Source organism: Chiroxiphia lanceolata, chromosome W (genome assembly GCF_009829145.1).
Source record: "Chiroxiphia lanceolata isolate bChiLan1 chromosome W, bChiLan1.pri, whole genome shotgun sequence".
Classification (NCBI taxonomy): Eukaryota; Metazoa; Chordata; class Aves; order Passeriformes; family Pipridae; genus Chiroxiphia; species Chiroxiphia lanceolata.
The window spans coordinates 10,111,758-10,124,304 of record NC_045670.1 but is presented as its reverse complement, the minus strand read 5'-3'; positions in this window follow the sequence as shown (position 1 = coordinate 10,124,304).

Below are 12,547 nucleotides of genomic sequence, written 5' to 3'. Positions count from 1 at the left end.
CCCTACGACCCAGGCAATACTCGACAGTCTTTTTTTTTCTCTTCGTCTGGTCCACTGGGGCACCATTGTCGCTGGGTATCCGTCGAAAGGTCTCGGCTTGAAAGGGGGGAAGAAGGACAGACGACACACACGAGGATGGTGAGACAAAGAGATGTCTGCCTGCTCAGAGCAGCAGGCAACCTTTTATTAGGTTCTCCTACTTCTACTTTCTCACACACATAACACAAACATATTTCTACAAAAATACTGAGGAATGCGCACCTGCACTTCAGCCACACAGCTCAAGACTGTGTCCATGGGAACTATCTAGTTAGCTTCACTGCTCTCATGGGAAATGGCCCAACACTCTGCAACACTCCAAATCCCTCAAACTTCAGTTGTGGGGCTGTTACTTCACCCCACACATGTACCCTTTGTGCTCTGAAGAAGATGAAGATGGATGAACAGAGGGTCCCAAAATACACCCCAGACCCATTTTCAGGGGGTGGACCCGGGGCAGTCCAGAGTAAAGGCCACAGGGTGGACACATTTGGGATTGGATGGATGGTATTATAAAATGTAACATCTGGGGCACAGGGGTGCGCATGTCGTGTAATATCTTTTGCCTTGGCATAATAAATCCTTTCCTTATCTCACCCCTAATTAACTGCTCCGGGAGATTTTGGTGCTCCGCTTGCTGCACTGCTGAGTCCCTAAGCACCCCTACTTTTGCTCGGCAGTGGAGCAGTGCAACAGCTTCCCATATGGGTCATGTGTCTTCCCCTATCTTTGTCCTGCCAGGGGCTCTGGCTAACGGCGTGGTGGGGGCCACACAGGGCGCTGTCTATGTTCTCCTGAGGGGGGCCCTTGGCCACCCCCCCACTCAACAGCAGAGTGGTGCAGCAGCTTCCCCAGATGGGGCCACATGACCTTCGCCTTTGTTTTCCCCAGGAAACCTCTAACTAACCCCCCCTTTGGCCAAGGAATGGCGCGGGGGTTCCCCTATTCAGTTGGGGTTGCCCACAACCCTTCTCCCACTGCCAAGATGCATGGAGAACTCTTTTACTTCAGCCCACTTCTTTACCCCAAGGAACATCTCATTCAAACAACACAACAATCGCTTCATTCTTTCTCCGGTCAGTTCCCTCCCAGGAGAATGGAAACGTGGTATTTCAGAACTCCATACTCCAGGTACTTCTCAAACACACACGCACACTCCTTTCCCCAACCACCCGGCAAAATCTTTAAAATAAGTCCTTCTGTTCCTTACTGGGTTCTGTGCACAAAGTTTAACGGTTTTCCATCAATTCTGGCCAGTTTTCCTTCTGCTTTCCGATGTTTCACAGTCTTCTGTTCCAGGGTCTCTTGCTACGGATGTTCAGGGGGAGTCGGAGTCCCTGGACTGCTGAAATCAGCAGAGCGCACCTCCCAGGGGCAGGGGCCCCCTGCCGGAGTGACAGGCGCTGGTTCCCCATACGGGCCACCAGAATTGTGAGAAATGTCTCGTTATTTAATTTAGAAAGACTCAATTACCTATGAAACAAGGGAACTGTAACGACAAGGAAAGTTTTATTTGCAGTGCTCGCTGGGTCCACCTCCACCAGTCTCCCAGGGAGGAAAGACCCTTTGTGTTTAAATTTTGCGCATTTTATAGTTTTACAAAATCCCACCCTTTCAGGTCAGTTTAATATATTCATTTTTGCCTAAAAAGGTTGTTTCTCTGAAAGGGGGGGCATTCCCCTCCTCCTGATTGGCTGCAAGGCATCTCCTGTTACAATGATGGATACTCCTTTGTTCTCAGCCCATGGGGAGAGACCTCTGTGCTCAAAAATGACCAAATGGCCAAAAAGGTTTTCATTTTTAGGAGCTTTATATTTGCCTAAAATTCCCTATCCCGGCCACAAGGAGCCCTGGCACCAGGCCCAAGCAGGACTGGGTACCTTACAACTTCATGATACGCCTATAAGTTTTCTAAAATTTGTTTGTAATAAAACCATATTTTTATTTCTCATAAATTGAACAGAACACCACCTGTACTCCTGTCCCATCAACCAATCGACTCAGAACCTTGAAGTCCTTTTTGATTACCCCGGTACCCCTCTTATCAGTCTCATCACTGCCAACCTGGCCAACCAGCAGTGGGTAATAATCAGAGGGCTAAATTAGTTCAAGGAGTCTCCTGGTAATATCTCTTACCCAGTGTTGAGGTTTAGATTTTCTTTTTGTTTTTTTCCATGTCATCATGTGTGTCTGGAGATCATGGGAGACACTTCCCATCTTTTCCCCTCATGAAGGGATGACGGGTGTGATAAACTGAGAAAATGATTCGGGTTAATTAAGAGAAAACAGTGTAAGGTCAATATGACCTGGAGAGAGAAAAGAAAAACAAATCATAAAACTTAATTGGGCCCCTATAAAGAGATAAAACAAGTTACCTCCCTTTTACCTTGTGTAAGATTTATAGTGAAGGAATTTTGTTTAGTTAGCTAGATAATAGCACCTTTCTTTAAAATTTATAACTTTGTATAGATAACAAGCAAACATCTGTTGAATGTCTGACCTGACAATATATTATTGATGCTTATAGATAACATTCTTGTTAAGAAAAACATCTGTTGAATGTCTGACTTAACAATGTGTAATGTTTATGCTTACGTATAATGAATATTCATGAAGTAGCTGGAAATAAATGTAGAACAACTGTCTTTTTTGGGTGTGAAAGGCGTTGGGAGTTGTTGAACCCCTTCCCTGATCACCCAGCGCTGAATTTGCTTTTATCATATAATAAATTCTAATTGGAAATCACCCAACTGGGTTTCTATTTCTCACAAACTTGGTGACTTCGCCCGACGTGATACCCTTTGTGTTCTGGGAGATATTTAGCGCCTGGGATAAGAACGTGCCCGCTGTTTTTCAGCGACCTATTCACAGGCCTAATATTTCAACAAGGACCAAGGGTAACGCATGCATATGATAAAAGCAAGGAATTAAAGAGTTCCTGGAGTGCTGCAGCAAAAAGCACAAAGACCCGAGTGAGAACAACGGACTGTATCACTTCGGGGGGGCGGATAAAGAGGTCAGAGTGAATGAGTGAATGAGACGCAGCGTAGCTGCGAACCGAGAGCGGAGTCCTTCTAACCTCGTTTCTGTCTCCCTGTGAGGGGTGCAGCAGGTGAAGGGATGAAGCGGTTGAATTGATGAGTGGACCTCTGGGGTCGGTGGGAGTTTTTCAGGAAGGACCACTGAGTCAGTGAAAAATCCTAGAAGGGATCCCAGAGGATCGGTGGGAAGGTAGGAAAACTTTAGAAGGGACCTCAGGAATATGGGACAGGGAATTAGTAAATTAAGTTGCCCCAGGAAGGAAAGGAGCAAGCAGGCATTGCCGGATATACCCTTAGACAGTCCTCTAGGGGTAATGATCTTAAACTGGGAAAAGAGAGAGAGTACTAAAAATAAAGAAAAATCAAAAATGATTCAGTACTGCATGATTGAGTGGACTAAAGAAAAAATAAGGAGTGATGGTATCTCTTGGCCTGTGTATGGATCATTTGAGGGTTGGATCTGCCAAACCCTCAACAGTTATGTAAACGGCAAGGAGCCGATAAACTCTGAAGAGAGTGAATATGCTGCTTGCTGGAAAGAAGTTTGGCCAGAACCTACTAAAGTTTATAAGCTGATGAAAGAAAAGCAGGTCGAAAAGAAAGTAACAGAAACCAAATGGGACCCATTAGACAATTTACCTCCGCCCTATAATCCACCCCCTCAGCAACCCCTTTTACAACCCCCTCCACAGACCCTTTCTTCCCAACCCCTTTTACAACCCCGTCCACAGACCCTTTCATCACCCTCTTTACAGCCCCCCTCGGCTGCTGTTCCCACAGTGCCTGTGAGTTATTCTCCACCTGTACAAACTCCTTTAACTGCAGACTCCACTACCCTGCAAAATCATAAGAGTGAAAATCCTGAAAAACATAAGACTCGGAAGAAGAGATGAACCACCCCAAGGGAAGTTAGAACCCTTTCGGTAGAACAGGACAGCTCTATTGAGGAAAACGAAGGGGTGTACTCAACACAAGAATTATACCCACTTAGGGAAGTGCCTTTAGGGGGAGCGCAAGGGGGAATTGGGTTTGTAAATGCTCCCCTAAGTTCAAGCGAAGTTCGGGCATTTAAGAAGGAGATGGGGAGGTTATTAGAGGACCCCTTAGGAGTAACTGAACAACTAGATCAATTCTTGGGACCAAATACATTTACCTGGGGAGAAATGCAATCCATTCTGGGAATACTATTCAACCCAGAAGAGACACAGATGATACGGACAGCAGGGATAAGGATATGGGATAGGGAGAATCAAACGGGTCCTCCCGGGGACAATAAAATGTCCATTAATCCTCCCAATTGGGACTCTAATTCTGCCGCAGACCGACAACACATGGCAGATTATCGCACCTTAATCATAAGAGGAATTAAAGAAGCTGTACCTCGTGGGCAGAATGTCACAAAGGCATTTAAAAGCCAGCAAGAAAAAGATGAAACCCCGAGTGCATGGTTAGAGAGATTAAGAAGAGATTTACAGCAATACTCAGGAATTGACCCAGAAACTACAACTGGACAAGTGGTACTAAAGGTCCACTTTGTAACTAATTCCTGGAATGATATCCGAGAAAAATTAGAAAAATTAGACGATTGGTAGCACCAGGGGTTTGAAGATTTACTGAGAGAAGCACAAAAAGTTTATGTGGGAAGAGATGATGAGAAAGCAAAAACAAAGGCAAAAGTATTAGTAGCTGCCATCCGAGAATCACATAAAGGTATAAAGTCAGATGAGAGGAAGAGTTTTAAGGGTGAAAAGAAAATGGGGGGTCTGAATAAACCCCAACGAACTGTGCCAAGGGGTCAGGAGTTAACATGTTATTATTGTGGAGAAAAAGGTCATCTGAAGAGAAACTGCCCCAAGAGACAAAAGGATGCAAAACTGTTTGAGGAGGCTGAAAGAGATTAGGGAAGTCAGGGGCTTTATTTCCTGGGAGAAAAACATCATAAAAAGCCCTTGATAAAATTGAGATTAGGCCCCCAGGACGAAGAATATGAATTTCTTGTAGATACCGGTGCAGATAAATCATGTATTATCAAAATTCCTCAGGGTTGTAGGGCTAGTAAAGACACAATTAGAGTAATTGGAGCAAAAGGAGAAGGATTCCCAGTGCCTATAATAAAACAAGTTCAAATTGAGGGAGAAACCAAAATTACAGTGGGAGATTTACTTTTAGTACCTGAAACAGGTTGTAATCTTTTAGGGAGAGACCTAGAGGTTTCCCTGGGAATAGGAGTTGTGCCAGAAGAAGGAGAAATGAGAGTTAAAATAATGACTCTAAAAGAGGAAGATGAGGAAAAGATTAACCCCAGTGTGTGGGCCTCAGAAGACCAAGTGGGAAAATTAAAGATAGACCCCATAAAAATAGAAATCATTGATTCCAACCATCCAATACGAATAAAACAATATCCTATTTCTCAAGAAGGAAGAGCAAAACTTAAACCCATTATAGACAAATTACTGACAAATGGAACTTTAGAAGTCTGTATGTCCCCTCATAACACCCCTATACTTCCAGTAAAAGAAGGGGATGGTACCTTTAGGCTAGTCCAAGACTTAAGGGAAGTAAATAAAAGAACAATTGCCCGATTCCCTGTAGTTCCAAACCCATACACCCTTTTGGGTCATATTTCTCCTAATTACATATGGTATAGTGTGGTCGATTTAAAAGATGCTTTCTGGGCCTGCCCACTAGATGAAGAAAGCAGAAATATCTTCGCCTTTGAATGGGAAGATCCGCAAACACGGAGGAAACAACAATTAAGATGGACAGTTCTTCCTCAGGGGTTCACAGAATCTCCAAACCTGTTTGGACAGGCCTTAGAAAAGATACTATTAGAATTCCCTAAACCTCCGGGAATAGAGGTTTTACAATATGTAGATGATTTATTAATTGCTGGGGAAAGTGAGGAGGGAGTCAGAGAAATCACAATAAAACTCTTAAACTTCCTGGGGGAAAAAGGATTAAAAGTTTCCAAGAAGAAGTTACAATTTGTAGAACAAAAGGTAAAATATTTAGGTCACTGGTTAGATAAGGGAACTAAAAGACTAGATGCTGAAAGAGTGAGAGGAATATTGGCCCTAGCTCCCCCAAAAACTAAAAGGGATATAATAAGGTTACTGGGATTATTAGGATACTGCAGGTTATGGATTGAGGGTTATAGTGGATTAGTAAAGTTTCTATATGAAAAACTTACCCAAGAAGTAGTGAAGTGGAATGACAAAGATAGTGAAAAACTAGAAGAAGTTAAAAGAACTCTAACCAGAGCTCCAGTTCTAACACTCCCTGAACTGAAGTAACCCTTTCAGTTGTTTGTAAATGTAGAACAAGGAATTGCTTATGGAATATTAACCCAGGAAAAAGGAGGACATCAAAAGCCAGTAGTGTATCTGTCAAAATTACTAGACCCAGTCAGCAGAAGTTGGCCCGTGTGCTTGCAAGCTGTCGCAACCACTGCTATATTAGTGGAAGAAAGCCGTAAAATCACCTTTGGAGGAAAAATTACAGTTTACACCCCCCACCCTGTACGAGCACTACTGAATCAAAAAGTGGAAAAATGGTTATCAGATGCCCGCATTTTAAAATATGAAGTTATATTAATCCATAGTCCAGACTTAGAACTCCTAGTAACTAACAATCAAAATCTGGTACAATTTTTATATGGGGAACCAAGTGAAATGACTCAAATACTAGAGCATGACTGTTCAGAACTAATACAATTACAAACCAAAGTCAGAGAAGATTTAGAAGAGGTGGAGTTAGAAAACGGAGAAAAATATTTCGTTGATGACTCCTCCCGATACAAAGATGGGAAGAGAATTTCTGGATATGCAGTCATCAATGGGAATAATATGACAATTGCAGAATCAGGAAAACTTAGTTCAGCCTGGTCAACACAAGCGTGTGAGTTGTATGCTCTCTACCGGGCTCTTGAATTATTAACAGGAAAAAAAGGAACAATTTTTACAGATTCGAAATATTGTTATGGAGTCGTGCACACATTTGGGAAAATTTGGAAAGAGAGAGGGTTAATAAGTACGAGAGGTAAATCACTAATACACGAAGAGTTGATAAATGAAGTATTAGAAGCTTTAAGAAAACCCCTAGAGATAGCAGTAGTCTATGTAAAATGACAGCAAAAGGGAATATCATTCATAATCCGAGGAAATAACTTAGCAGATGAAGTGGCCAAAGACGCAGCTGAAAAAGGGGAAATAACTAAGTTACATGTATTAAACTCACAACAGCCTGAAAACTTAGAAATACCAGTATTTTCAGAGAGGGAAGAGAAAGAACTAACACGAATAGGTGCAAAGAAGCAAGAAGGGGGGGCATGGATCTTAGCAGATGGGAGAAAAATGGTTTCTAAACCAATAGCACCAGCAATATTAATGAAATTACATCAAACTACTCACTGGGGAACACGCGCTCTATGTGATCAGTTTTTACAATGTTATGGGTGTATAGGAATTTTCGAAATCGCTAAGCAAGTTACCAGTCACTGCTTGACATGTCAAAAAGTAAATAAAAAGGTTATGAGAATTACTCCTGTAGGGGGAAGGGATATTGCATACCGACCCTTTGAGTAAATACAGGTGGATTTCACAGAACTCCCACCTGTGAATAGATGGAAATATCTACTAGTAATAACCAACCATCTCACCCACTGGGTAGAAACAATACCTACTGGAAGGGCTACAACAAATTTTGTAATCAAAGTACTACTTGAAAATATAATTCCTAGATACAGAATGGTATATAGTATAGATTCAGACAGAGGAACTCATTTCACCTCAAAAATACTTAAAGAAATAACAATTACGTTAGGAATCATGTGGAAACACCATACTCCCTGGCACCCCCAAAGTTCAGGGAGGGTTAAGTGAATGAACCAGACTCTGAAGCAAACCCTAACTAAATTGATGATTGAAACCCAGATGTCATGGGTTAAATGTTTACCCCTGGTCTTACCGCGTATTCAAACCCAATCCAGGGCAGACCTCGGTCTATCACCATATGAAATGCTTTATGGAATGCCTTATATCTGGTTAAAAGATGCAGTAGGTGACTATAACGATACTGACACCAAATTAAGACCATACATACAAACACTTGCAAAAAGGTTGACAGAAATAAGAGAACTAGGAACCTTAGCCCAAACAGCACCATTAGATTTCAAGATACATAAAATAAACCCTGGGGACTGGGTCCTAATAAAGAGATGGAAAGAAACTTCTTTAACCTCGTTTTGGGAAGGTCCCTTCCAGGTACTACTCACGACAGAGACCGCAATGCATACAGCAGAACGAGGGTGGACACATGCGACCAGAGTGAAAGGACCTGTTGCTCCACCACCCCTGAAAGAGTGGACTGTGTCATCGACGCCTGGCGACCTATGACTTAAACTCCAGAAAAGACCTTTATGAATTCATCACCTGAATGGAGAAAACATATCGAAGGCTGGAATGAGTTATCCCCAGAGCAAAGAGACTTAAGGGTCCAACAGGTATTTCCTGAAAGTTTCTGCGTAAAACCTAACCTGAGATCCTGGTTTCAATTGGCCCCAGGACAAATTCTTAAGAGACAGCGGTTTGTTTCTTGGAAAGAGGGAGCCATCCCGTGGCAAAGTGGAGGGGTAGGTGCATATTTTACTAATCGTCTAATTAACCCAATCCTTGTGTTAGCTTGTGACCTTGAGAAAGAAGATCCCCTAATTCCTGGACCACCACCACCAGATCGCATACGCTGTATAAAACATCCGTGGGCTCAACACGATGGTTGGGTAGAGTGTCAGTGTAAGCACTGTCACCGCAAATGGTCCTGTGTGGCCTTTAACTGACATATACATTGCCCTAAGTGTCGTGACATGCAAGGAGATCAACCCCAATTGGAGTCAGTAGAGATAAATAAGCTGTTCTGTGGGTGGGAATTGTTATTACCAGTAAACTGGGAAATATTTGAAACTGACTGGTATGCAACATTGAGATACAGTGCAAAGAAATTTACTGGAGAAACAGCCCAAATTGACTGCCCACTAGATGACTTTATAGACCCCATATAAAGAATGTCAAAATGGCTAACAATTTATATATTGATTAATTAGTGGGAATAATAATTTTGCTGACAGAACACGTTGTTGCGAGATAAAGTGAACCTTTACCTGGAAACGGAAAAACCGGGCCTTAATTAAATTAGAAGATCAAAAAGGGGCAAGACCAAGTTAACCTCTGAGCCTGCCACTGACAACCAGCCACGGGCTGCAACCCTGTTCGGGCATGGGTTGTGGAGATTTAAGTTATGTTGGACCCTTTTGGATACTCTGCTGCTTTTGGGTTCACGTCCTGTCTGACGAATGTACGAAATGCTACCAAATTACACGATATAAAGGCTGTATGATTCAAAGCTTAAGTTACCACTCATTTGTCAACAAAGTCTGCTATGACTCTAGACAACTGAACACTTGCAACACGGGTTCTCAGCAACTATGGGTAGCAAAAAATTTATATAATAAATTCTAATTGGAAATTTCTATTTCTCACAGCGGGGAAGGGGGGGGGGAATAAAAGAGGCTAGCAGTTCCAGTTTGCTCTCTCTCACTCCTGGAAGGAACCTGGCAAGTCCTCGACCACTGGTGCCGCTGCCATTTCTGCTGCTACCCTGCGCTTTTTCTGCCTGTTGCCTGAGATGTGGCTCCTGGAGTTGCCACTTGTTTTCCCTGATGACCTCTCAAGCCATGGCACTCATCCCGCGCTCCTGGTGCTGGCGTTGCTCCGCATACAAGTACTCCTCCCCGCTCCCTGCCGCTTCTGCCGCTGCTCTGCCCAGAAGTCATGGCACTGTTGCTGCCGCCGACCTCCCTGCCTGGAGCCACCACTTCCCCATGGCCTTTGTTTGTCTTTTGTGTAGCCGTGACTCTGCCCCGGCTACATCGTGATCACCTGACCTCACTGAGACTGTGTTGTCACTTTGGCGGCGCGGGGCGAAAGAGTGATTTTTGGGTGACATTTTCCCTGTTATTGTTTGGTTGTTGTTTTGTTCTGTTTTGTTCTCTGTTTTAGTAAAACAGTTGTTCATTTTGTTGCCTAAAGAAAATTTACGGAGAAAAAAACTCCAAGGTAAATTAGTTTTGGAGGTGAGATAAGGAAAGGATTTTAATTTGTGCCTAGGCATAAAGATTCCATGACGCGCACCTGTCCCTCTGTTCAGATGTTACAATTTATAATATTGTCTGTCCAATCCCAGATGTTTCCACCCTGTGGTTTTTACCCTGATCCACCCTCGGTCCACCCCTGGGGAATTGGGGCTAGGGGCTTTTCGAGACCCTCTTTTCATCAATGATCATCTTCTTCAGAGTACAAGGGGCATATATTCACCCAGTTCTTGACTGTACTTTTGCGGTTTAGGCCAAGGTACAAGTGTTCTCTAAACAAAATAGGTTTACTTTGACAAGAGACTAAACATTTTCTAATGGAATTCAGGGGTAGAATTGATACTGGGAGCATGGAATGGGGTGATAGGGTTGGGGAATGTGTGTAGTTACTATGCTAAGGGTAAAGGAATAAGGACTGTTGCTTCTAAATCTACTTCTACAATATAACTACTTATAAAGTTTATAAAAATTAGGAAAATCAAAAAACAGATGGACCTTAAGGCATCAGTTTCTACAGTTTACTCAAATGCCTCATAATTTCAAATTTTCATAATTTGGAGGGAGGGTTTTTTATTCCATCGGAGGTCCTGCCTCCTGGCACACATTGTCTATAAACCAAGACACCTGGGCCCAAGGGAGGCAGCAGACTTCCCTGTTGGATGGGTCTGGTTGGCATACAGGGCCCTCAGTTCCTGTCAAAAGGAAGTTACCCACTACAACTACTCTTCTTCTTAATAGCTGAGTTTGTGATCCGTCTGATTGACAGAGTGCAACTGGGAGACCCTCCAGACAGATTTTTTTCTTGAGTGTCATCTGCCTGACCCTCTAGATCCAGGACCCCATAGCTATTCTGTAAGGTCACCTGGGATGGCAATGGGGGTCAGGAGGGGATTCTTTTACCTCCCCAAACAGGGACCCATTTCCATTCCCCCGCATCTACTAGGTCTCCTTCTGCCTGATGGCAAGAGTGGCGGGGCTTCTCTGACTCCTGCTGAACTTCTCAGCAGGTTGGAAGAGTGTAACTCCACCAACCTATTTCTTTTTCACTCTCCCTGATACTCCTTAGCCTTTACAATTCTTTCTTAAGCTCTGCCATTAGACAGAGCAGATCATTCACCTGTTCACACTGCACGCACGTGTCTTTTGTACTGTCCTCCAGTACTAACACCAGACTCAGACACTCCCTGCAGCCATTGACCTGGACAGTTGCATGGTTCTTGGGGAGTTGGGGAGTTCTGTCTGGGTTGGCACATGTGTTGGTTTAAAAGTTAACCAGTAGAGGAAACCAAGCCAACTCAAAGAGAGATTACAAGTCAGAATAACAATTTAATAAAATAATACAATAAGTACGACCACACAGACAAGCAACAGGCACTAACCCACAAAGCCCAAATGTACAACCCAGCACCCCGGGGCACAAACAAAGTGGTGCTACCTGGGCCCCCCCTTGAGTCCAAAGCAAAGGGAGAGGGGAAAAACCTGCTGGTGGGAGAGCTGCTGCAGTCCAACCAAAAGTGGTAATTGTAGTCCGGCCGAGGGTGATGGTGAGCTGCAGGTTGAGAGCGATGAGCTGCAGTCCTCCTCTGGATCCCACGAGTGGTAAAAAGGTTCCGAAACTCCAGGTTTATATACTCTCCAGTTCAGGTGGGAATGTTCAGTCCTCCCCTCAGAGCGGGGAGTTCCATAAAAGGGTGTTTAGTCCTTCCCTCAGAGCGGGGAGTTCCATAAAAGGGTATGAGGGTACTCATTCCATAAAAGGATATGAGGGTGCTCAGGAACATTCCCCCCCCACCTCGCAGGCCTCTACTGACAACAGTTTCTGGGAAATGGCATGGAGGGCTATAGAATACACAGTTTGGGCTATACCCATTCAGTGATGAATCGGTCCCAGCTGTTCTAACCAGGACAGCACACTTCTGTGTGGGAGGCGTGTCTGAGGCACAAGGGTTGTGCCGGGGCAGTGAGGTCCAAAAGAGCATGCGCCGACATAGGTAACTCCATTGGTTAAAGAAGTCACATGGTGTTAAGGAATAAAACCGCGTGGAGTTTGAAATAAACTCTCTTTGTCCCACCACACACGAGGAGCTGTACTTCTTCCTTGTTATACAAGGACCCCGCCATTACAAATGGCACCCAAACAGGGACTCTTTTAGCTTATATTAAGCCAATTATTTAACCTGGACTCCTTTAGTTTATATTAAGCCAGTTATTTACCCTGGATCAGGTATTACAAATGGTAGACTCCGGCTATCAATCTGCTATTTTGACTTGGGAGTCTTTTAACCACAAAAAACCAAGACGTCTTTAAACCCGTTGTCTCGGT